The 27,110-nt window shown below is 49.7% G+C and overlaps 1 protein-coding gene and 1 long non-coding RNA gene across 5 annotated transcripts in view; one reads left to right on the forward strand and one right to left on the reverse strand.

The window, feature by feature from the left end:
- The window catches only part of KSR2 (kinase suppressor of ras 2), a gene marked incomplete at its 3' end in the record, with an annotated part of 339,518 nt that overhangs the window by 215,455 nt on the left and 96,953 nt on the right, over positions 1–27,110 (reverse strand). The window lies entirely within an intron of this gene.
- LOC311586386 lies at positions 4,340–19,893 on the forward strand. 2 transcript variants are annotated; one of them, XR_014775521.1, is made up of 3 exons: positions 4,340–4,768; positions 4,854–4,974; positions 19,764–19,893. It is a non-coding gene; the product is annotated as an uncharacterized lncRNA (long non-coding RNA). The 2 variants fall into 2 exon arrangements; XR_014775522.1 differs by lacking the exon at positions 19,764–19,893 and adding an exon at positions 12,987–13,286.

A 27,110-nucleotide genomic window follows, 5' to 3' on the forward strand; every position in this document is an offset into this window, starting at 1 on the left:
GGAGAAGGCATGGGGGCAGGAAAGTGTACAAACTGCTCACATTCACAGTCAGGGAGCAGGGAGAAATAAACACTGGTGCTCCGCCCACTTTTTCCTTTTTATTCAGTCCAGGATCCCAAGCCCATGGGATCTATGCTTAGAGGGAGGGGTCCTCTCATCTCAGTTAACACAACCTAGGTAACTTCACAGGGGCATGCCCACAGGCTTGTCTCCTTGGTGGTTTGAGCTCCTGTCACGTTGATGGTCAATATGAACCATCATACATATTCTAAGAGCCACAACATGTAGTAGTAGGGTGTGGCCTTGCTCCATCCCACTTGTGAGCATGTACATCAAAGGACTGGAGTGTTCTGCCACTCAGTATATGCAACTCTTGATTTGGGATGATAAATACATTTCAGAAACTTGGTGAGTTCACGCCTATGGAATCCACAAAGCGTGGGAATTAACTCTCCTCATCTGTATTGGTTTGTCATCTATCTTGCCAGCTGGAATCCTGATCAAGACAGGTTACGTGAGCTAAGGTGCCACCACAGCCCCGCCCAGGGCCTGCCACCCAGAGTTGCCGTTAGCATTGACTTATACTTATTTGTTTGCATATAGTTTATACTTTTTTGTCTCAATGTATGAGTCAGACCTTGTTTCAATGGATATGACAAGTGATTCAATTGGCTGACTTGAAAGAGTCTCAGATTCAAGTTGTCACAATGCAACTGTCATTTGCACCATGATCCTTAATGGTGGGGATATAGGCCATGACCCACACAGATGCCCTGGGTAAGGCCATGTCCTCCATGGACCACTGACATCTACAGACCCACACGGAATATCAACAGGGGCTTCCATGCCCCATGGGCACCACGGTCAGAGACTCCTTCCTCGACATCACCATTTCACAGAGAAACTGGTTCTAACTGTCACTCTTAGCCAGCGCCACACGTGAGCTCTTTTCTTTCCTTACGCTGTCAGGAATGTTGGCCTTTTCACTTACAGAGGGTGCTTCAAGGCTCCTCTTTGGCACGTCCACTGCATCAGCATCACCATGTTTATGCTTTAGGGGGTAAATCTCATTCGGTACCAAAAGTGACTTGCCTAAAACTACCACAACATGCCCACAGCTGACTGGACAAGCAAGAGAGCGTCTACATAAAGAATGAGTAAAGAATGAGAGGGTAGTCTATACAGTGTGAACACTCCAGCTGGATCAGTGCACTAACATGGCTGAGTGACTAACGAGAGGGTAGCATACACACTGCAGTCACTCCAACAGAGGGTCAGAAAATTGACAGGGCCCCTAAATGAGTATGTGAGGGCAATATATGCAGCACAGACACCCCAAGATCTGATCACACAACCAAGAGAGCATCTAAGTGAGTAAGAGGGGGGTAGCATACGCAGTGTGCACGCATCGCACAGAGGGACTCTCCCCGTCCCAGACAGGCAGAGCTGGTTGGCTCAAGGCTTCTCCATGTTACTCAGAATAATGTGTGATATTAAACCCATAGATGGTTTTGAGTATTTTTTTTTCCATCGAAGGTTTTTGACTGTGGGTCACTAAAACTGCAAAACACAGACCTGTAGTTGAAGGGGTCACCTGCACCGGAGACGGCAGGATGGTGTCTAGATTTCGACTCTGCCTCCGTTGGCTTTCATCGTAAAGACAGCTGTGCCTTTCTCCGCGCTCAGCTCTCCCGGGACAGGCTACCACATGGGTCTTGTAGCAGGGCTGTGAGGGCAGAGACAGTGGGGTCCTGCCCAGCCCAGCCCCCATGAGAACCACAGAATAAAAGCCGGGGCAGGAGGAGCCAGGCTAGGAAAGGCTGACCTCTGAGACAGGGATAATTCCAGAAGGCTCTGTCATTCTAACACTGCCTCCCTTGAGTGACAGGCGTTATATTAGTTCTCGAACTGCTCGTGTCTGTGGATTCCAGGGAGCTAAAGGCAACATTAGAAGACCCTGGGTGCCTCAAGGCTCGCTATTTTTATCTCTAGATGAGTGACGTTGGGAGAGGCTTTCCAACCCCCTTCGCCTTCCAGCTGAGTGCCTCACAGCTTCTGCAGGGCCCTACCTGCCCTCATGGCTCAGTTTCCCCCCACAGACAGCCTCAGCAAAGGTTCCCCAGGCTGGTGTGCCAGGCAGGCAGCGTGTTTATTTGCACTGTCTCCACACAAAGGCAGAAAGGAATGGAGGCGAGTCCAAGGTGAGGGTGTTAGGTAATCTTTGACATGTTTAATCCCCGTCATCTACAGCAGACCCCAAATTCAGCCCCTATCCAGATAAGGTCTTTCTGGGGACACAGAACCAGACACACAGACACACACACGCACAGGCACACGCACATGCTCACACACACGCACACGGGCACACATGGGCACACATGTGCCGCAGAAAGGAAGAAACCTCTGGCACCCAGCACAACACAGATGACTCCGGAAAACCACATGCTGGGCCAGCATAATGGCTCAGTGGGTAATGGTGCTTGCTGCAAAAGCCTAGTGACCTAAGTTCAATTTCTGGAACCTACATAAAGGTGACAGGAGAGAATGAGCTCCACACAATGTCACGGCATACATGCCCCACCTCAGCAAAATGGTAATAATAGTTTCTTTTAAGGAAAAAAAAAACCAGTGTGTTTAGAGAACAACACAGACACAAACAGACACGTATTACATATGCCTGCTTGAGCAAAGCATCTGGGACAGCCAAATGTACAAAATGGACTTTGTTCTGCCTAGGAGCAGTGCTGGGACTGATTTGCACTGGGTGTACTGACACATACCTGGAGTCCCAGGGCTTAGGGGGTAGAGGCAAGAGGATTAGGAATTCAGGGCTATCCTGAGCTACACAGTAAGCTGGAGGCTAGCCCAGGCAACATAAAAAACCTGTCTCAAAAAAAAAAAAAGAAAGTAAGAAAAAATTAAAATGGGGTTGTTTCTGGTTTTGAGGATGGAAATTTTCCAGAGAGAGATGGAGGAGACAATTTCCCAATATGACTGCACTTTCTGTTGCTGAATTCACTCAGATTGGTTAAGATGACATGTTCCATTATGTATTTTTATGGCCATAGGAATACTTGTCAGTTGGATTTGGCTTTTTAAAAATATATATAACCACTAAAACATCTAAGATGACATAAGTAGAGTCGGGACAGGCTGTCTAGACCCAGAAGAGGCAGCAGAAAGCAGGAAATCCCACATTAATTAGTTACAATGTCACTGATGAGAAGTGGAGACCATCTCCCTGGGAAGATCACAGGCGCCTCGACTAGAGAGTGAGTGACAGTTAATTAGGCAAAGAAGGAAGAATAAGTGTCCAACCAGGAGCCAACATGCCCAAGGATGTGACAGGCTGGAGAAAAACCTGGGGGCCCCGGGGCCCAGAGCACAGACAGCAGGGGAGTCAAAGGATTGGACCATGGATACCCACGGGCCACTGTGATAAGGATCTACCCAAAGATGGTGCCAGCTGCCACCCCAAATCACCCAACCCCACTTGCCTCTGTGTGGCAAACCTACCACACCTACGCTCAGACCTCTAACCCCTGGAGGTCAGAGGTCACATCCTGGGACTTCCTGTCTGCTCCTGATATCGCAGGCCCAGGCAAAAATTGACACCAGCTCCACTGGGAGGAGCTTTACACAGCAGGTTCCCAGCCGCCACACTCTCCCAGCTCCCCACCCGCTGCTGGGCCCCCCCCCCCCCGTCCCCCCACTCCCTACCCACTGAGCTTCACCTCGAAGGCTATATTTAGAACTTGGCGCCCCGGAGCCCAGAGATAAAGAACAAATGTGTCTTGAAGAGTATCCCTCTGGGCTCACAAAATAATTAAGCCTCTTTGACTGATAAAAATCACAGAGTGGGGCAGAACTGTGCATGCAGAATTCGGCGACACAAATGTCATGGTCCACATAATTCCGTCCTGAGTGACTAGCCCTGAGGGTGGCCTAATACAAGAGTTATGGGACCACATTTGGATGGCTTCATAAGAGCCATTGTATGTGTACCCCCAAGAGTCCAAATGCTGGGGTTGTGTTACTCAGAGGTAGGGCTCTGAAAGACATTAATGTCTCCCTGCCTGGAGACCCCTTTGTTAAAGGATGGATAGGGAGGTGGGCTAAGGGGTGAGGCCTAAAGAGATCTTCACGTCACAGGGGAACACTCTCCATGAAGATTTTGGGGTCCCAGTTTCTCCCCATCTTTATTGCTTTCTGGAGTGAGTAGTTTCTGCTTTGCCACAGGCTCCCATGGCAACGTGGTATCTCACAAAGAGTCTAAAAGTAACATGCCTGGCCCTTGATGGGAGGGACCCTTTATCCCCAGGCATTTGCTACAGTAACAGAAAGCTGACTGGCCACACTGGCAGTAACTGGGATCACAGGAGGTCACGTGACGGGAATAGTGGCTCCCTAAGAAGAGACCTGAGCTTGCGCGGCACATCCTCTGCCATGTTGTAACACAGCAGCCTCTACCAGAGGCACACAGACACAGCGATGTGTCCGGATGCCCCAGCCTTCAGAACAAATGACTTCTTACCAGAGGGAAGCGGCCAGGAGTTGGATCCCCGGCCTCACACACACTAGCCTTACTCATACGTAGCAAGACTCAAGACCAATCCAGATGGAATCTCCTATTGTGTCCACTACAGAGATGGGTGGGGGTGGGGCACCCTCTGGGGGATGCCAAAACAGGCAAAAGCATCCAGTGAGGAGAGGAGCCTCACTCAGCCCTTGCAGTGATGCCTGGTGGACACAGACATCTGTTTTACAAGTGAGTATAGTAACAGAAGGGGGGGGGGAAATCCTAGTGTACTCCCCACTGACAATCAACTGAGCGAGATCTGCTGTGTTTAAAGATCCAGTGAACAGGCCCTGCTGGTCCAAGCACATCACGCCAACTATCTGGGATGCTGAGGCAGGAGGATGAGAAGCTCAAGATCTCCCTGACCTACAGAGGGAGTCCAAGGCCAGCTCTGGGTAAACTACCTAATTCTTGAATGTGACATTGATGTATCCTGGTGCCCCTTGTAGGGTTTCTTTAATGTGTTTCCCATGCACACCAGGGTGTCTCACCATGGAAACTGGCCTGTGAAAACAGGGTGAGAGAACTGGGCATGGTGGCACACACCTACCATTCAGCTCTCAGGACACTGAGGCAGTGGGGCCATACATTAGAGGCCAGCCTGGGCTACATAGGAAAACCCTCTCTTGAGATACTGAAAAATAGTAAGAAGGGGAAGGATGAGACTGGCATACATCTGCTGAAGAAAACATGAGCTGAGCCAGGCTGTACCCAGAGACATCAAAGGCAAGTGTATGCGTCCCCAAGGTCCCCAAGTGCTGTGTAACAAGCATCCCTTATAGAGCTGGTTTTACTGTCTTCGACTATCACCGTGATACCCTGGTTATCAGAAGTTCACAGTGGGTCTTACCAACAGCACCCAGGTGCCAACAGGGTATGTTCCTGCTAGAAAGACTAAGAGGGAGGCGTTTAAGGCCCAGCCATCCCCACACCTCGGACAAGCATCTCCCAAGATCTCTCTGCCTGCCACCTGCCCTCCATCCAGCTTTAGAAGGTCCAGGCAATCCCCTCTCCCAAGATGCTACATGAACCACAACTGCAAGGTCTCTCTGCTCTGTAAAACGACGTGAGTAACGAGTTGTGCGCTGGCAAAATGGTTTCCGTGGGTAGAGGCACTCACCGCTAAGCCTGATGGCCTGAGTTTGGTTCCTGAGACCCACGTGGTGGATGAAGGGAACTGACTGCTGAAAGTCACCCTCAGACCTCTGCGTGTGCTGTTAATCGGGAGGGAGGTGCGGGTCTCCCGACCACAGCAAGGAAGCGCTCCCCAGCCGCAACTTCTCATCTGTAAAATGGGGTTGATGACTCAATACTGGCTTCCAGTTGACTAGGGGGCAACGCTAAGGCTGTTTACTCCCTCCTAGAGGGAAGGAGCAGGCTCCGGAAACTCACAAGTCTCAGGGCTCCTCCCTGGATTCTATGAGTCATAAACCATGGCTGTAAGGAGACTCTTCGGTGGAAATGCCCGCAAATTGTGCACTGGCTTCCAGAGATGCAGCCGGCTGTCTCCAGTCATCACCCAAGCTGTGGTGGGCGGGCTTTTCTTCTGTCAATAAGCAGATCCTCTAGACTCCTGTAAGAAACGTCAGTGACCTCACTGGTCCACGGATGGAAGGACAGATGCATTCCTTTAGTCTGCCATTGGCTTCTCTATGTGAAGTAACTAGAAAGCCACGTGACTGCAGCCCCAAGGAGCAGGAAAGAGGTGGAAAACATCCACCTTTCCCTTCACTCATCTCCAAGATTTACCCAAACCAGCCCGGTGTCTTTGAGAGCCAAGTTGTCCACACTGCAGGTCCAGATTTGAGGCTTGGCAATAGGGGTAGGGGGATGGGTGGATGGGGGATGGGGGGTAAGATATTACCTCCCACCCCAGCTCTGACAGGTTGGGAAGTGAGACACTATTGTTTATATTAAAGTGGAAAATAGATTCCCACCCCTGATGTGACAGTAATCGGATCTTCAGGGACAGCTCCATCGCTGGGTCTCGGAGCCATTTGACTAATAATTACACTCTGAAGCCTGAATTGACAAATCGTCCACACCTCCTAATTATGGGATGTTTACCTGACCTATTTGATGATTATTAATTCACACACACAAAAAAAATGTTTTCATTCCTGAAGCAATTGCAGGCAAAACGATGCCCCCTCTCCCTTCCTCCAGGGACTGCCAGACAATGTAGGGAGTTAAGCCATAACAAGCCCATGTCAGAGTGATTTATTGGGCATAAAAGCAAGGAGGGAGAAGGACCTGAGTTCCCTTCATTAGCTGCACCCTGGGGAGGGAGCTGCAGTCTGTTCGGAGCCAGGAGCCTTCTGTGGAGGGGTAGAGTTCAAAGCCAGAGAGATCAGAGTTCCAACGGCACACCACGGCCTTCAAACAAGGTGTGGGCATGCCTCCCATGCTCTCCACCCTCGCACAAAGGAGCACGTTAAACAGTCGAAGCCCAACCCCGGGCTGCAGAGTCAGAAGCATGAGCTGAGCTACACAGCAAGACCCTGTCTCATAACTCAGGACCAAGGGCCGGCGAGATGGCTCAGCCAGCAAAGGGGCTTGTCAGCAACCCTGAGTTCAATCTGTACGGTGGAAGGAGAGAACCGACTCCCTCAAGGGGTCCTCTGGCCTCTGTACTTACACCACAGCATGCTTACACAAATAAATAAATGGATGGATGGATGGGTGGATGGATGGATGTGTGGATGGATGGGAGATGGATAGATGGATGGATGGGTGGATGGATGGATGGGTGGATGGATGGATGGATGGATGGGTGGATGGATGGATGGGTGGATGGATGGATGGGTGGATGGATGGATGGGTGGATGAATAGATGGGTAGCTGGATAGATAGATGGATGGATGGATGGATGGATGAATAGATGGATAGATAGACAGGTGGGTGGGTGGATGGATAGATATGTAGGTAGGTAGATAGGTACATACATACATACATACATACATACATACATACATACATACATAGATGCAATCAATTAATTAAGACTCTGCAGGCTCTGGTTTAGTACTCAAGGCCAGTCCATGAAGTCTGGCTCATCTTCATTAGTATTTTACCAGAGAAGCAAGGATTCCAGCTGACCAATGTCCAGCCCACGCCTCAGCCCAGCGTTCTCATCCCACTGCACCAGGACTCCGGCACACTGCATTCTCGGGGCCGACTCCCTCGATTCATACAAACTGGGGACTTCTGGACCCAGCTTGTCATGTTCTGCATGGCTGCCTTTAGGCTACAGTGGCAGACACGCAGCTTCATGAGGCAGCCTAGACGGTCTTCACAGTCTGAGCCGCTGACTATGTAGCTCACTGAGCAAGCATGAGCACCTGAGCCGGATGCCCAGAGCACATGTGAAGAAGCCAACACACATGTGGGGTACACCTGTAACCCCAGCTCTGAGGAGACAAGACAGGCGGATGCCTGAGGCCCACTGGCCAGCCAGATGGGCCAAATCAGTGAGCCCCAGGCAGGTGAGAGACCTGATCCCAAAATGAGACAGAGTTCCTCAGGACAGCTTCTGCCAGCAAGTTCACAGACCAGTGGAAGACCCTCCCCCAGGTGCTCAGGAAAAGGTCCTCAAAATAATAATGATGCTTATTGCCACTGTGTTAGCATGGCTGTCCTCGTCGTGCTAATTTTTTACCATCTCCACCTTCCTGAGAGAGACAAAGAAATATTCCCAGCCACCCCCGCTGAGGAGCCAGGCTTTGAGATAACAAGTCTTGTTTCTGCAGTAAATCAGGACCCTTCAACATGTTTAATAATATTGTAACGCTTTCCGAGCTTCTGGGTTCCTAATGAGAATTGAAAGTACAGCCATATCCTTCAAGACGCTCTTCTGAAAACACACACAGTCTCTCCTGTCACACAACAAGTGTCTAGAGACAGCCAGCCAGGAAAGGCCGTTATTATTTCCTGACAGTGGCCGTGGGTGAGAATGCTCACACACGAGGCCCTGACACCCACAGCCAGCCAGCATCCTCAGAAGCAACAGAAAATTCCCGAGACCTAAGTAGGGACGATGCGTTCTAGAGTTTGGAAGACAGGCCAGGCTATGCAGACCAGGTTGGCCTCGGACTCATAATGCCCCTGCCTCAACCTGCCAAGTTAACACTCAGTGCTGAAGCCAAGAATGTTTGAACCGTGGTGACATTGGTCAGCCGCCCCCAAGACAAACGGCGTTGCAAGAAAAGGGGAAAGACACCTGAAGGCAAGCTGGAGTTCCTTGTCTAAGGAAACACACACATATAAACACATGTACATACATGCACACATGCATACACATTAATAAATATGCAATCATGCATACACACATATGTACACATAAGCACATGTGCATGCATACACATATAAATACATGAGCATGCACACACACATAAGCACATGAATACATGCACACATGCATAGACATATATACACATAAAAAGTACATAAACACACATTTAAACAAAATGTCTATGTTCATGCACGTTAGTCATTACATACATGCATACATGTATGCACACACACGCGCACACACACACACACACACACACCTTTTTAAGGACTACCCTCACTTTGCAGAACTTGAACTTAGTGTAACCTGGGTCAACCTTGGATATCTTGGGCTCTGGCTGCCAAGAAGGGCCCAAACTCTGAGGCCCGCACGCTAAGCACAGCCAAGCCCCGCCCCGTCAGGAGTCTGAAAACAGGGACAAGGAAACCATTTGCTTCACAGAGCGAATGCTGGGGTAAATGAAACAAGCCGAGCTGTGTGGTAACTGCCTGGGAGCTCTGTACAGTCTGGACCTCAGGATGAGATATACTGGCTTCCTGGAATTTTAGCTACTGGCTGAGGGACCAGCACCACAGGGGGGCTGGGCTACAGATGCAGAGTCGTGGGCTAACCTGAGACCCGGTAAGCGGGGATCCCCGTAAGAACATGATCCCAAGTGGTCTAGGAGTACAGTGAGTGTTGGAAGCTCTGGAGTGTGTGTGTGTGTGTGTGTGTGTATGTATGTATGTGTGTGTATATATATATGTATATGTGTGTGTTTGTGTATGTATGTGTATATATGTGTGTGTTTGTAAATGTATGTGTATATATACATATATATATATATGTATGCGTGTGTCCATGTCTATATATGTATGTGTGTATTTATATGTGTGTGTGTGTAAATGTATCCATGTACTTGTGTGCACACACTAGTGTGGAAGCCAGAGCAGGATAGCGGAATCTTCAGTTGTTCTCCATCTTAATTTTGGAGGCAGGGTCTCTCTCTGAACATGGCTGTTCAGCAAGCCCGAAGATCTGCCTATCTCAGCCCTCCAATTTCAGGGTAACAGACACCCCCAGCCAGGACTGGCTTATACACAGGTGCTGAGGATTTAAATGTGGGTCTTCATGGTGGTACAGCAAGTGCACCTACCCACGGAGCATCTTCCCAGAGTGAGCGCTGTTTTAAACATTAGGTCTTTTGTTTTTGTTTTTGTTTTTGTTTTTGTTTTGAAGGGGAGGATGCTGGTGGAAGTGGTTAGGAAGACAGCAGGTGATGGCCTGGAATCAGGGCCTTCTTCAGGAGCATCCTCTGGCTGTTAGGATGATTGTGAGCTGCACACTCTGGTCCCCTGCGTCTAGCCCCAGACACAGAGCAGAATCTCCCAGAAGACCTTTCAATGCCCGATGCCCACAAAGAACCTAAAGCCGAAGGTTCTCACGCCTATGAGCAAAGCAAAAGGCTGTCCTCACAGAATGGAAGGCCAGGACTGTGGCGACACGAGCCCAGTGGGTGTGGGGAGGGGAGGAGGAGCAGCTGGATGAGGGGGACAGAGGAAACCTAGAATGTTCCACGGCACTGTGGCTCACAATTCATCATGTACTTTGAGGTGGTTATTAGAGCGGAGCGTGGATGTGCCCAGCCGAGAGAAGTGAGACGCTGGGCCTGTCGGACGCACTGCCCTGGGCTTGACACCCTGCCTACGTGTTCCTTCTCATACCCCACATACACGGCTCAATTATCCTGCATCAAGATTCTTTTTTAATTAAATAAAAATTTAAGAATAAAGAAAGCTTTAAACCCCTGGTACTTAGACTCAGAGCTTAGACCTGCCCTGGAGAGCATACACACACATTCAAACAGAGCCCAGGCAAGCAGAGTTCAAAGGTATTCCCCTGCGTCTTCTAACTGCAACTCAGGCCTGGTTTAGACCAGCTGCTAGAACCTTCTATGGCTCAGGGCTCCTCCCTCTGAACTACAGGAGTCAGTCTACGCACCTTTTAAAGCCTTTTTTAGCAGGCACGGTGGCGCATGCCTTTAACCCCAGCTCTCAGGAGGCAGAGGCAGATGGATTGCTGTGAGTTCCAGGCCAGCCTGGTCTACAAAGTGAGTCCAGGACAGCCAAGGCTACACAGAGAGACCTTGTCTTGAAAAACAAAATAGCAAACAAAAAGTTTTTCCTGGCTGCACAGGCAGCAGGACCTGAGTTCGATCCCTAGCATGTGCCTAAAAAGCCAAGTGCAGCAGCATATACCTGCAATGCCTGCATTGCAGAGAAGACAGGCAGATCCTCAGACTCTGCTGCCTAGTCTCACCTTGACAGCAAGCTCCAGGTTGACTGAGCAAGTCCAGGATCAAAAAAAAATTTTTTAACATGGTAAGCAATGGAGGAAGATGCCCACCACACACACACACATACGCATATACACATGCACAGAAAGCTGGGGGGCAAGGGGGAGAAAGGAGAGAGGGAAGGAGAGAGGTGAAGAGAGGGCTGCTGCTGGGCCTTGAGGACAGCATGGCTCTCCTGACACCTGTCACAGGCCTCTCTGGGTCTCACAGCCCCGTCAGCATCCATTAGTCAGCCACACAAATACAGTCACACGCGCCTCTTCCACTCAGCCCCACGCACCTCAGCCTGGGCAGCCATGACACTTCCTTTTCATGGTGGGGGATCTGCCGGGGTCACAGTGCAGTTGCGACCCTGGTGAGGACTGTCAGGGAGAAGCTGAGCAGGGGACCAGGTCAATGCTACCCCCAACTACAGTGACAAAGCAGGGCACAGTGAAGAGGGTGGGCCCCCGGATTCTCAGCGAAACACATTTTAGAAAACCATTAAAGACTCTACTCACCCACCAACAGTTGCTTCTGTGCCTGAGAACCATAGACTATGATCTAGATATGGGGGCGGGAAGGACCTCAAAAGAACCGACTGTCCCATTAGAACAATCCCAAACTGGGTTCCAGTTACCCTGTCCCACAACGTTCTGGAAGGATCTGTTGGCGAAGAGGTTGGTGTGCTGGTAAAGGTTGAGTGTCCCTGGCTATCAGCTCCCCATTGGGAAGATCCAAGTGACGCTGCAAATGGAAGGCTCTGAGACATTCTCCAGGAAAGAAAATTACCCTTTTTTAACTAACAGATCTGACCTGGAAACGCTGTGTATGTGTGTCTGTGTCTGTGTGTGTGTCTGTGTCTGTGTGTCTGTGTGTGTCTGTGTCTGTGTCTATGTGTGTGTCTGTGTGTGTCTGTGTCTGGGTGTCTGGGTGTGTCTGTGTGTGTCTGTCTGTCTGTGTGTATGTGTCTGTGTGTGTGTGTCTGTCTCTGTGTGTGTGTGTGTGTGTGTGTGTGTGTGTGTGTGTGTGTGTGTGTGCACGTGCACATGTGTGTTGAGGCGGGACCTCACCTCAAAAAGCATCAAGGAAGTCCTGCTCAGACTGCGGCTGCTGTTCATAGCAAGCTGCCTAGGAAGGGCCTAGGCCATGACTGGCACAGTTTGAAGGGCTAGGGACAAGGCCATGGAGGTTGGAATGCCCCCTGCGCCCATATGGCTTCCATCCCAGTAGGAGAGAGACGATGGAATTCCTAAAGATCACAGGTAACTACTAACCTGTAATTCCAGCAGTGGGAAGGCAGGGTGGGAAGAGCCATGGGTTCTAGGCCAGCCTGGGCTGTATGGTAAGACCCTGTGTGAAAGGAAGAAGGGAGAGGGGAGGAAGAGGAAGAGAGAGCAGGAAGGAGGAAGAGGAAGAGAGGAGAAAAGGAGGGGAAGGGAGAGATGAGAGGAAGTCTAGCGTCTGAGCCGTGTTCTCTGTCATCCTGCCTCCAAGCCCTCTCTACCCAAACCTCCCCAGACCTCCTCTCACTAGCAATGTCCCCTTTGATCTCCACTGTCTCACCTGGCGCAGCTTCCCTGTGACTTACTGGCCCTGCTTAGTCTCTGGGTGTGGAGCCGGCATCCCAGGTCTGAAGTCTTGTTTGCTGCACTCCCTGCCCTTCCGAGCTCTTAGAGATGGGAAATGAATCCATTTTTCTCCACCACTGACCCCGATGCAGGAAGTTCAAAGAGGCCAAGAGGGCAACTGCTTAAGCCACTGGGGCGGAGGCTAATTAATGACTCTGTTCTCACATACAGCCTTGACCTTGGACCCACTGACGAAGCACTCCAGAGACTAGCGATCTACACCAGAACAGGTCTTCCATAGAGATGAAGCCGGGAACATTCTGCCTGCAGCATCCATTGCTGCCTCTGGCAGCGGGAGCTAAAGTCCCAGATCCACCCTTTCCCAGCTGTGTGACCACCAAGAAAGCACCTACCCTCTGTAAACCTCAGGTTCCCCGTCTCTAATGGGAGCCACACTAGGAAGTCTTTCAAGTGGTTGACATGGAAATTAAAGGCAATTTCCTTTGGAAGTTTAGCCCAGGGCTTTGTATACAGGTGGGGCCTAATCCCTGCTAGATCTCAAGAGCAAGGGATGCCAACATGTAGCTCTGGCCCGCAAAGCATGCCAAGCTCCAGACTCCAGCACCACCAACACCTTATGCCTCTTTCTTCTTAGGTCATGGTTAGACAATCGTTTCCCAGCATGCTTTGCAGCCAGGATGTGGCAATGCAGTATGGGTAGAAGTGAGATCCAGCATTCCAAGGCCCCATCCTCTACGCTCCCATCCAGGGACCCTGTACGTGTGCTGCACTTGAGGCTGGAGCCTAAGTCCCGCCTTCTAGAATGAATGGCCTTGGAACAGTGGCCTCGGCTCCCCCTTAACCAAGAGCACCCAAGTCTCGGAGCTTAAGGACAAGCTTCTGTGTTTAGCTGCTGAGACCCTGAGGTCCACCTTCTAGAATGATCAACAAGAGCTGCACTCACTCACTTACTCACCCGCAGGGCCTCGTATGCACAATCTCTCTGGAAATCTCTTGGCCATGACGTTGGCATTGGCTTATTTCCACTGCCTGGTCCCAGGGGTCTCCATCCGCAGCACCCCTGAGTTCTGCTCTGGATTACCCTCAACTCGGGGGGCTGGGAGGATATCAGGGTATCTTTGTTTCTATGCACTAAATGCCTGTGGCTCCCATGAGACTCACTCAGATGTACAAGTGTCATCCTAAAACAGACATGCCCCTGCCTCGTCCGCATCTCAGCATCCTTCGCCCTAACTGCTGTTCCTGGGACTCAGCACTCACTAGAATTGCCATGTGCATCTATTGTTTACCTATTGGCTCCCTCCTCCACCGAAGAGAAGTCCCACAGGAACTGGGGGGCGCCGGGGGCTCTTCATTCTGTTTTATCTTTCTTGCACAGCCGGCGCCCTGCTTCCTGCACAAACTCCCCTAACTATTTACTGGATGAACAAGAGGAGAATTGGATGCCAAATATGAGGAAAGGATTGAGACGGGTGGATTAGAACTCAGGGGACATATATGCCATCACTTGCTTCCAATTACCCAAGCAATTGGGAAAAGAGACAGTGATTCAGGTGCCTTGGGAAGAGGGCAAAGCATCCTCCTCCTGCTGTGGGCCTTCTGTGAGAGTCAATCATGGCCGCCTCATCATGAGAAGTTCTGTGTTGGGGAAGTGGAGTCCAGGAGCAGCCCTCACTGAGGCCACCAGCCCCCAAGGCCAGGCACCAGGAAGCCACTAACAGATGGAAACAGGCAGAGCGGCTTGAGCTTGCCTGGGGTATCTCTGGGTTTGTGTTTCCTTGTCTCTCTGCGGTGATAACAACTAACACAGCTTCTGCAGAATTCCTACCGGAGGCTGCTGACTAGAACTAGACACTCGCCTCACGATTTTAAAGGAGATGATGGGGACTGGGGGCTCAGAGCCTGTGTAAGCGTGAGAACTTGAGCTGGGCTCCCAGAAATCCACATAGATGCTGGGTGGGTGTGGCAGCCCATCTACAAACCCAGATTCAGAAGGTGGAGGCAGGGCATGCCCTGAGCAAGCTGGCTAGTAAGGCTAGACATATTTGTGAGCCCTGGGTTGGACCAAGGTCTTGACTCAACAAATAGTACAGAAGACTGATCAATTCTCTACACCAACCTCAGACCCCCACAGGAACATGCACATGCTCGCACACATATGCACACACACACACACACACACACACACACACACACACACACACACACACACGGGGCAGGGGTGGGGGCGGGAGGTGTCTAATCTTGCTGTCTCAATCATTTCCCCATTTTTGGCATCCAGTTCACCTCTCATTCACCCAGAAATTACTCAAGGAGCCTATGCTGGAAGCTGGGCACCAGCTGTGCAAACCATGCCCTCATCAATGCATACCATACACAAATGAAAGCAGAAAACAAGGTGACAACTGACTGTCATTCAGCCAGTCACTTCTCCCACTCAGCTATGGCCACCCTGACTGCTTGCCCACCTCAGGGATCGTTTTTGAGTTTTGTCTCCCTTGTTTGGGGAAAAAAGAGAAGATCTGAATTAAAGAAACTGGTGGAGCTAATGAGCCCATAAAACAAAGCTGAAGGTCGAGAGTGCTTGGGAACGGTAGCAAGTGGAGTTTTCTAGGATGTTTTTCCAGGAAGATCAAAACTGGTATGCTAAGAGCCTCCTCAGATCAAGACCAAAGAAGAAGGCGTTTTCCTGCTTCCACCCAGTGGACAAGTCTCACGTCAAAGCCACCCATATGGAGGGAACCCCAGTGGGTAGAACACCCTTTCAATGGCACCCAAGCTATGTTCAAGAAGGGAAGTAGTTTTGAAAGACAGCTTTGGCACAGGGCAGGGGGCCCTAGGTTCAATCCCCAGCATGGCCAAATAAGAATGACAGCTATGACATTGGTGACATGTCTTAAGGGCTCTGTTTTGGATTCACCGGTGTGTTGAATACAACACACTGACAAATGAAAGGCTGGGGAGAAGGCTCGGTGGGTAAAGGCACAGTGACACGGGCCCGGAACTCTAGTGCTGAGGAGGCTCAGTGGCCACCAGACTACTGAACTGCAAAGCTCCAAGTTCAGTGACAGACCCTGTCAAAAACAAAGGTGGACTAAACCCTGCTGAAGAGATGGGAAGAATAATTACCCCTCTGATGAGCAAATGAACTTTTCCAGGATTCCTTCCACCTAATGAAAAGGCAACATTTCCATTTTATCCTCTTCTTCTTCTTCCAAGCACTGACAAGAGCAGTGAAATAGTAAGAGACCAGGGAAATCGATGTATGTGTTGCTATAAAATAGCACCAAGACACGCGACTTTCAAAAAACCACGCTCCAGGAACAACATGGCGGCTGAGAAATGGCTCAGTGGGTGGAGCACCTGCTGCGTGAGCCTAATGGCTCATGCTGATGACCCTGGGGATCCACAGAAAAATACAGACAGTAGCACAGGTATTTGTGATCCGTGCACTCATACAAGGAGACAGAGGCAGAAAGAGGAGACCCCCCCCCAGGAGTTGGATGGCATAGCAGCAAGGAACAGAGGGATGTCGCCTCAAACAAGATGGAAGGCCAGGGCTGGCACATGAGGTTGTCCTTTGACCTCCACACATGACCTCCATGTACAGCTCCTAATCTTGGGTATCAGTTTACCTGTGCACCTCCTCCAACAACTATGTCTTCTTACCTGCGTGGTGGGTGCCCAGTGCCCATCGCAGAGCCTGGTGAAGGCCAAAGCTGCCACCACAGACTGCAACCTGGGGGCCAGGCACTGAGCTTAGGGATAACTCTCACACATAGGAGAACTCTCATCTTCCACCCCACCTCACCCCTACTCTACAGAGACAAGGGAGGCTGAGAAGGTGACACGGATAATGCAACCACTCCCAAGAGGCAGTAACAGCAAAAGACCCCAGAGCCATAGGGAAGGACCCACACTCATGCACTGCACAGCACAGCACAGCACAGCACAGCAAGCTGCCGGAAGCCGGTGTGTCTAAGTGTGGCACATTCCTGTTTGCAGGGCTGGACCATGCAGCGATCTCATTTCTCTGAACTTGCTGGGAGCCTCGGAAGTCGGCAGCTAACCAAGTTCAACTCTCCTGGATGAGAGAGCGTCAGCAAGCCGCCTGACCCGAGAACTTCACAGACTTTCTGAGAACGAGCGACTCTCCTCCCCTGGAAAAGAGTGTGCTGATGAGGTGTCCCTGCAGACTCCCCGTCTCTTTGCCTCTGAATTTCAAAACCATTCTAGCAAAACTTCATTAGGCTCGGAGTGTGACGGGGATAATGATCTCATTCCTCTCTCTGGTCCTCTCTCTTGAGCACCCTTCCCAACGCGTTCCCAGATTGAACCAGCGTGGGAAATTAGATGCTTCTAATTAATGACTCAATAAATAGAGGGATGGGGGTGGTGGATGTGGCAGGACATTTACTGGAACTGATACACATTTGGGTGCACGGTTACCTGCCTGGGACAAGCTTGACCCTCCTAAAAGAGAAAGCCCCCAGCTGGGCATGAAGACGCAGGCCTGCGGTCCCAGCACTAGCTCCGGGAAGATCAGGAGTTCAAGGCCAGCCTGGGCTGCAGAAAGAGACTCTAGCAAGAAAGAAAGAATGAGGGAAAGAGAGAGAGTGAGGGAGGGAAGGAGGGAAAGAGAGAGGGAGGGAGGGAGGGAAAGAGAGAGAAAGAAAGAAAGGAAGGAAGGAAGAAAGAAAGAAAGAAAGGAATCTCGCATTCTAAAGTCTGAATTTAGACTGAATTCAGTGGCCCTTTGCATACTCGACATCTGCATGTCAACACAGGTAGACACTACCCACAAGACCTTGGGAGCTAAGACAATGATGAAGATACCTGACCTGCAGGCTGGGAGTCTGGCCACCGCACCTTCACTCCCGGCATGCTCCTCAGGGTGTGCACTGAGTGGGGATTCCGAGCAGATCTCTAGGGCTGCACAGCTCAAAGTCAAATCTCTTTGTCTCCGTTTGGATTTGGGAAGATTTTTCTGCCCCCCACCGCCCCCACCCTTGGTTCCTTCCCAGGGAAGATGGCAGCTGGACAGTGAGGTTATAATTAGAGGCCATGAACAAGGATGGGGCTGTGTGGCCTGGTCAAGGGCAAGATGTGGTCTGTCTGCCTGTCTGTCTGTCTGTCTGTCTGTCTGTTTCTCTCTCTCTCTCTCTCTCTCTCTCTCTCTCTCTCTCTCTCTCTTAAAATTCTTGTCTATAAACTATAAAAAGTTGATGGCACTGGACCCACTGAGACAGGAAGAAACTTCATGGTGTGGACTGCCTAGGACAGCTCTGTCGCCTCCAAGGCGACGAAGGGAGTAAGCACTGAGACATACTGAGCTGGAGCCCTCAACCTGAGCCATGCATGACCAACAGATATCCTCAGCCCAGGCTGTCTTACTGGGCTGACTGTCACCTCTAGGCCAGCCCTAGGTCCCGCTGACCACATTTCCTCACTGGGAAATGAACACCACCACTGACTGCACCATGAGACAAGTGTCTTTAAAGACAGGGATGTCAGGGACAAGTGTGGTGGCAGAAATCTGTTGTCCCAGGACTAAGGAGGCAGAGGCAGGAGCATGCTGAGTTCAAGGCCAGCCTGGGCTACACAGGAAGAGTTCAAAATATTATCATTAAAATGCGACCACAGGGACCAACAACAAGATTACTTGTTGAGTAAAGGTGCTTGTGTTAAATGCTACAGAAAGGTGGAAGGAGAAAACCAACACCATAGAGAGGTCCTCTAACCTTCCACATATGTACTGTAACACAAGTTATACACACACACACAAAAAAAAAACTGGTAAATAGATAAATACATAAAATACAATCAGAGTTGTCTCAAGTAATTTTTAAAGCACTTGAAAGATTTCCCCCTTAGATGTTAATGCAGGCAAGACTGGTGATTTGGTTGTTTTTAATTACTTTTCTTAATTTTCCAAAATTAAGTCAAAATAATGTTAGTATGATAAAGAAAAGTCATTATCATCTTAATCCATAACGAGCCTCCTTCCCGGCCCTGTGATGAAGAAAAAGCTGAGAAGCTGGAGTTCCTGTGGTCTCAGTGTCCAGAATTCAACCCTCGACCCCTTCTGAACTCTGGGCGGAGGTTCGGGGGGCACCAGGGTTACGGGCGGGAGGTGGGGTGTCCTGCCTCAAGAACATGCTGATTGGATTAGACTTGGCTCTGGTTTTCTCTAAGTGGATTAGGTCTTTCTTGAACTTGCTCCAGCGGGTCCCGGAAATCCAGGCCAGGCCCAGTCCTGTGGTTCGTTCTCCAGCTCGCTGGGATGTGTTTAAACATGTAATAAATATATTTAAGCCTAATCAGATAAATCGCCAAATCAGATCGTTATCTTTGAAGCCAATTTGAAAAGCCAGGCTCTGCCTGCAGATCCTGGGAAAGCAGAAACAGGAAGAAACTGGAAGGCTTGGGGCCAAGGCACCACCACTCACTATCAAAGGAGAAGTGCTCTTCCTCGCCCACCCGGGGACTCAGCTCAGAAGGGCATCATATCTGTACCAGCACACCCAGGACTCACCAACACTAGGGACCGCTCAGAAGACTAGGAGTAGAAGTTCACCAGTGGGTCATCTGGTCAACCTCCCGATTCAAAGCAAGAGAGCTCACGAGCACTCGAGCAACATACCTGAGCAACTACATCCTGTTGCTAACGTTTTGTTATGTCATAGCCCGGCAGAATCAAGATGAGGGGTCAGCGGGGTCATGAACTTGAGGACCAAGTCTAAGCTCAGATTCTCTGCCAGTCAGTCTTTGGGAAGCCTTGGACATATGACCTAAGCTCTTTCAGCCTGTCTCTTCATCTGCAGGCGGGGAAAGGGCACCATCCAGTTTGTGGTGACGCTGGGAGAGCTGAAGAAAATAAGACACGGAAAGCCCTGAACACAAGGCCTGGCACTGAGTTATAGACCTGCATAAGACACTCCCATCTTGGTTATTTTTCTGATGCCTTCTTACCTGCCTTCTTCCTAGGTGGAAACACAACAATCTTCAAGATACGAGGTCTCTAAAGGCATTTCGTTTCCACAAATATTAATAGAAAACCAGATTCTGGGAGAGGTAGCAGAGACACAGTGGTCACCAGAGGGCTCTACAGATGTGGAATGAGAGCGGTGTGGAATCCACATAAAATAAATGTGTATTTAAAACCTAGACTTCTCAATCGAAAGTGGTGGTGAAACTCGGGGTTGAGGGACAGGAGGATTTTTCTGAAGAAAAACACACTTAAGAAGATGAATGTTTGGTAGGAAGCAGCTGGGGATAGGGTTAGAAAAGCCCCAGACTGAGGGGAAAGGCAGGAACAAAGGCCCTGGGGTGGTCTCTAGCTGAAACAAGAGTAGGTAGAACCCCTTTAGAAAGAAAAGAGATTAATTCTTAGACAAGTGAAATTTAAGATACAGGTAATGCGTTCCATGACCAAAAGAAAAGAGGATTATCAGGGGAGAACACTTTCTCAGAGACGAAGTGAGGGGAATGTTTCAGAAAAGAAGTAGACCATGATCATTGGTCACATCCATATCCAGGAGCCTGGCGTGAAGCAGTTTGTCTACAAATGTCTGTTGAATGCACAGACAGATAGAGGGACGCACAGATGCTTTGTGGGTGCGCGGACAGATAAGCAAATAGGTATACGCATGGATAGAGGGAGATGGAGTAGTCAGGTGAGCACACAGATGGATGGACGGGTGTAGTCAGGAGGGTACACAGATGGACGGAGAGGTTTGGGAGTGGTCAGGTGAGCACACAGATGGATGGAGGGGTATATGGATGCACAAGTGGGCATACAGATGGAAGGGTACACAACTGGACATTGGTTTATATAGATATCAAGCAGATTGGTTCACACATAGATAGTACACGGATGGACAAATTGGGAGCATGGATCATGTGTAGTGATGGTGGATGTACATACCTGCTGGGCGCACAACAAGATGACAGGGTACAAGGGATGGGTGCACTAGTGGGTGAACGTGTACACAGCTAGATGGGCGCGCAGCTATCGTACCTGCAAACACCGGAAATCAAGCTCGTCTCTGCACGTCACCACTGCCTGTCTAGGGCACTCTTTCTGCCGATCTCTTCCCCTTTGACTGTCTGTAATCACATGTCACTTCCTTAGACAGACCTCCTCCAACTGTGCCCAGCTGTGCAGCACTCTCTCACCATTTTCTTCACAGTGTCTATCAGATCCGCAAATTTTTTTATTTCTTGAATAGTTTATCAGCTGTCTCCCTCCTCAGATGGCATAGTTCCCAGCCAGAGTACTTGCTCAGCAGCTCTAAATCTCAAGCGCGGTGCCCTTGGCGCGTAGAAGGTACTAGATAGCTACAGGTTGGATGGATGAGTGGATAAATGTATGGGCGATGGAAAGGTGGGTCGGATGAGTGTGTGAAGTGATGGGTAGGTGGAATGATAGGGAAGTAAGTGGGTGGGCGGATAGGGGCTATATGATGAGTGGATGGGCAGATGGTGGGTGGGTGGGTAGATGGATGGATGAGAAATGGTTAAGTAGATACATAGATACTCGGGTAGGATAGATGGATGGAGAATAGATGTAGATGGTGGGTAGAGGATGGATGGATGGATGGATGAAGAGATGGATGGATGGATGGATGGGTGGATGAAGAGATGGATGGATGGATGGATGAAGAGATGGATGGATGGATGGATGGATGGAGAGATGGATGGATGGATGGAGAGATGGATGGATGATGAAGAGATGGGTGGATGGAGAGATGGATGGATGGAGAGATAGAGAAGAGATGTAGCTGGTAGGTAGAGGATGGATGGATGGATGGAGAGAAGGATGGATGGAGAGATGGAGAAGAGATGTAGATGGTGGGTAGAGGATGGGTGGATGGATGGATGGAGAGAAGGATGGATGGATGGATGGATGGATGGATGGATGGATGGATGGAGAGATAGAGAAGAGATGTAGATGGTGGGTAGAGGATGGATGGGTTGGATGGATGGATGGATGGATGGATGGATGGATGGATGAAGAGATGGGTGGATGGATAGATGGATGGATGGATGGATGGAGAGATGAATAAGTAGATAAATTGACTGATGGTTAAGTGGATGAATGGAAATGGAGAAAGATAGACAGATAACTAAAAGGAGAGGAAGATGAAAAGGAAGATAGTGGGAGGGAGAGAGGAAGAATGAGTGGATGAAAACAACCCCACTTTCTTCTAATCCACAAACAGGCTAGCTACTCCTGGATATTGCTTCACTCTACATTTGCTTAACCATCAACTGTATACAGCCACTCTGACTCCAAAGAAAACACTTCTTCCAGGAGCCCCAAAGCCTTTGAATCAGCGAATCCACACAGCCCTTCCATGCATCCCAGCTACAGCCAGGCAGTGTCCTGTCCCTGAGGGTCAATGTCAGCTGTGGCCATTAGACTCTCTGAGATAAGCCAAACAGGGTCAGGATGGCAGGCGCTAGTAATGGGAGAATGGAAGACTTTTAAAAATAAGGAAGGAAAGAAAACCACTGTTGTATTCAACAACAACGAAATCTCACTTCTAACATATACTGCTTGTTAGGGAAGGGATCAAGCCCCTGGCTCTCTAAATATTCAGAACATGACAAGTGACAGAAACGAAAAATCCATGAGGTGACTCCCAAGAAGCGAAGACTGACAGAGGCATATTAGCATTTAGCAAGGGCTTGTTCAAAACACACATGTGGTCACACAGTTCCTGAAGCCCAGAGCACCATTTTCCTTGGACTTGCTGCCTTTTGCAAAGCTATTCTCAAGGACCCTAGACTCTCCTCCTATTAAACAAGCCATTGAAAAAGAAAACGGAGGGGACACAAAGTTGAACTTTTAAAAGGTTAAACATGAGCCTGATGGTATGCCCAGAAGTCTTAGGGCTACAGAGGCTGCACCACGCCATCGCAGGCATAGGGTCCCTTCCACACACACACACTAAGCCATCACAGGCACACGGTCCCTTCCGCACATGCACCACACCGTCACCAGCACATCCTCTTTGCAACGCAGGGTCATCTCTGCACATGCACCCGGAGTCTAAGAGGTCAGGAGTCACAGGTTCAGTCACTAGAGTCTAGGCAACCTGGTTCTGAAACTGACTGCCTATGGCAGTTCAGATCCCAGCCTCCAGCTCCCTGTCCATCACATGACGAGAATGGCAGCCACGTGACATCACCTCGGGAAATAATACCTGACAGCTGGCACTCCCTCTGTACCTTACTGTGTCACAATCATCCCCAAAGGGAAAAAGCATACCCACTCATCTCTAAGTCCCTTGGATCTAACATGGGCTTGGTACAGTGAATGGACCGTGAACACATAAGCAACTGAGCCCACTTGTTCACAGACACACACATCAGAATCAGCCAGAAAACCACAGAGAAACTAGGAAGAGAGTTCTAGAAATGTTTTCTGTAAAGGACAGGATAGAATACATGTTGACTTTGTCATAACTACTGAGTCTTGCCATTATAGCACAAAGCAGAGGTAAAAAAAAATTATAAATAAGTGGATGTGGCTATGTTTTAATAAAACTTTATTTAAAATGTAAATGGTGGGCCAGGCATACTATAGCTTGCTGGACCCTCAACTGGAATCAACTCTTCAGTACATGAGAGAGTAACATGAAGCAGACAGCCTCATTCTCAGCAAAATGTCCTCTATTTTCCTGTAGAAATAGCTAAAAGAAAGAGAGAGTGAGGCGGGGGAGACCCCCTCTGGTCCTTAAAGAAGCCGTGGGCAGAACATTGAGTAACAGACTCATCTAAAGAGACAAGGTGGCTTCTGCCACCAGGAGAAGATTCCAGAAGTTAGAGCACTGTTTGAGTTTTACCATTTCTACTATTCGTATCACTGATGCTGTCATTTCTGTTGATGCATTCTGGCCTAACTAATGTCTAGAGAAAGGAAGAAAGGAAGAAAGAAAACAGAAGCAAAAATTAGCTGCAGGGCAGGGGGCGGGAGGGGAGCTGAACCCAACGGAAATTTAATTAAATAAGTAGATTTCTTGACTAGAAGAGAAAGGAGATGTGACAAGTCCCCAAATCCAGCTGCCTGCATGCCCCTGTTTCCTGGAGAAGTGGCAGAGTGGAGAAATGAAAAATGCTTCCCCCAGAGCAAGCAGCTGTCTGATGTCCCTATCATCCACCCCTGCCACATTTGATCATGTCCACCCACGCGGGACGGGGCTCCCTTCTCTTCCTCTTACCCTTCGCCAATAAACACACTGGCAGAGAAAGCCTGGTTCCTTTCTAAACTGCCTCCTTGTAGCTTGCTCCTTAGCTGACACTCTCTCAAACAGCCTTGCATAACCTCTTTACTTCCAGAAATTTCATGCCGTGCGTGTTCCACGCTGACAAAAACCCACCATCTGGCCCGTCTCTCACTAGAAGCACGAAGGGACAGCCAGGGCCTGTTCCTCTCTGCTCCTTTGTAAGCCTTGCTGTCATTCTTCATCTGGGGGGCAATAGCACGGGCCATGGGCTCCCAAGATGTCTCAGCAGGTGAAGGTGTTTACAAGCCTGGGGACCCGAGTCTGATCCCTGGACTTCTCCTGGTAGAAAGAAAGAATCATTCCTGCATGTTGTCTACACACACACACACACACACACACACACACACACACACACACACACATATTAATACTTTTTTTTTAATGTCCACAAAGAAGACAGCTGGGGAAAGTAAAGTGGAATTGGAAGAATACGCTGGGAGGGCTGGGATGGATGGAGTAAGGTCCGGTAGGTGGAGACACCACACAGTAAGGGTTGTTACTGCCTGTGTGGCAACAAGCTACAAGATGCGCTTTACGCATCTGACCTCATTTCATTACCAACAAGACCCCAGGAGGCCGTGGTAATTATGAGACCGAACCAGGAACAACGTGCCTTGTGGGTTAAGGGCGATGAAGAATAAGTTCTTGTTCATCCTCCCCCCCCCCCCCCCCGCCCCGAAGGGTAGGGTTTCTGTAGTTAAAGGACAAGTTGTCTGTCCCTGTGTTAAATCCTTGCAAAAGTTAAAGAATACATCCCTGCTGGTCCTTTGTTACATCCTTGCATGTTAAGGTTTCTGACTGTAATTAAGAATAAGTTCCTTTTTCTTAGACCTGATGAAAAGTGCAAAACACTCTAGTCACCCTTCACTAGCCTGCCCCCCCACCCCCCATCCCCCCACCCCACCCCCATGACGTCGATACATCTTTACCCTGATTCCGTTCCTTTCCCTGTATCTTTCTAACAATGTAGCAAGCCAACTCTCTCACCCCTGGAAGTACCTTATCTCTCCTATAAAAAAGGACTTTAAGAGGCCAGCAAGGGCTTTGCTCCCAAATCCCGACTTAGGGTGAGACAGCCAGCTAATCGGTCCCAGGCACACCCCCAAAATATAGCTTGCTCTAAATAGACAATGGTGGATTTGATCCTTTCTCCTCTTGATTCTCGTGTTTAACGGTATTTCCAGAGCAGGAAGGGCCAACACAGAGAGGCCAAAGGCCACGGAGCAAGCGCTGCATGCAGAGTCCCAGGAACACAGAAGGTACTCGGTGAACACTGGTTCACACTGAATGTGTGCATGAGCCACATGTTAAGGCCACGTTATCTTGGCCACCAGGACCTATACAGCCAGAGGACCTGCCTCTGTTTTCAAGGATGCACCAGCAAGGGCGCCTGAGGGTTTCTTTTCTCCCTAGCAAGTTTGTATCATGTCTCTCAACAGAAGTGCTAACCTCCACAGATGCAGGTTTTTTACATTTTTGTCTATTTTATTTTTGCTTGTGTGTTCACGTGTGTGTGTGCGTGCGCGCGCGTGTGTAGAGGTCAGAGGAAAACCTGCGGGGTCAGTCTTCTCCTTCTGCTCTGTGGGTCTCCAGGCATCAAGCCTGGCAGCAAGCCCCTTGCCCTGCTGAGCCATCTCGCCAGCCTCCGACTGGCTTCAGCGTGCACAGCTGTGTGCGCAGGTCCTCTGTCCAATGCAGCCCACTGACAAGACTCCCAAGAGACTCACAGAGGGCAGCCAGTCACCACCTGGCATCCAGAGCAAGGCAGAGGCAGGCCTGGCCTTGTAGACTATCTCAGAGAGTAGGGGACCCCTTCAGACTTCAAAGCCTTGTTCCTAACCCTCCTGGACCACCTTCTCCCTCCTCCCTGCCAATATGGCCTCCTCCCATCTCCTCCTAGCACACCCAACCATCTGACAGCATTTTCTGGACATGGCTAGCACACTGCCCTAGAAACAATCATCCTTTCACTTGGGGTTCGAATCCCCCTCTGAATTCAGTCTGTGCTCTTAAAGCTCCAGAGATCCCGGACAAATCCAACTATATCCAGTTGGATGACCTTGGCCAAGCGCTCTCTCTCTCTCTCTCTTTGAGACTAAGGCAACTGTGGTGGGCACAAGCTAAGCTCCTCCAGGCAACGCTGACTTCACTGTCCCGAGTGCAACCTTAGCCGTCCATCTCTGCAGGCTCTTATATGCCAAAATGGTACAAGAAGGTATTTTAAAAAATATATTTCTGAGCCATGATGATGCGCAAGAAAAAGATTGCTGAGCAGATTCATAACTTGGCATCTGGTGCACGAATAAAAAGGAACTGGGAAGCAGGAAGCAGGAAGCAGGAAGGAAGCCCAAACAGCGTACCACCCTCCCCTCAGGACCCTGGAAACTGACAGGACTTGGGAGGATTCTGTTCTGGGCTCCCCCAAGCCCCCTCCGGTCTGTGGAGCAATCAATGGTTGGTATTGACATCAGTTTGTTACTGTTCATTGTCCTAACGATCACTGAGTTGATCACCACCTTAACCTGCTCTGCTGAGCCGAGAGGGGAGGGGCTGGGGCCCAAAGCTCCATTTCTAAGGATCAAAGCATCCAAAGAAGTAGTCAAATAGGGGTACCAGAGTTCACGACAGAGTTAGTCCCCGCTCTCCACACAACTGTGGAGAATGTGCTGCCCATTGGCTAGATCTGAATAGGGTTCTAGGTTTACGCATGCATTGTCCTTGGTTAGTATAGGAGTTTGAGCAGACCCCCTCGGGGTGAGAAGTGACCCAGCCTCCACATAAGTGACAAAACCACCTCAAGGCACCGGTTGGAAGTCCTGCTCCAAGCCTGGGTGTGGTTATTTCCAACAAGAGATCTATCCTGTCTCCAGGTGGGTCACAAGACACCAAACCCAGGGAGGCTGGTGGCCCTATCTCTTCTGGCTCCTTTCCTGGGCCACCAGAGGCTGTTCAGCTTCAAATCTGATAAAAAAAAAAAAAAGTTTAACATGGCTGTAGGGAAGAGAGAGAGATGGGTGTGTCTGCATGCTGTATGCCTGTG

Source organism: Acomys minous, assembly GCF_964271855.1.
Source record: "Acomys minous genome assembly, chromosome: 16".
Classification (NCBI taxonomy): domain Eukaryota; kingdom Metazoa; phylum Chordata; class Mammalia; order Rodentia; family Muridae; genus Acomys; species Acomys minous.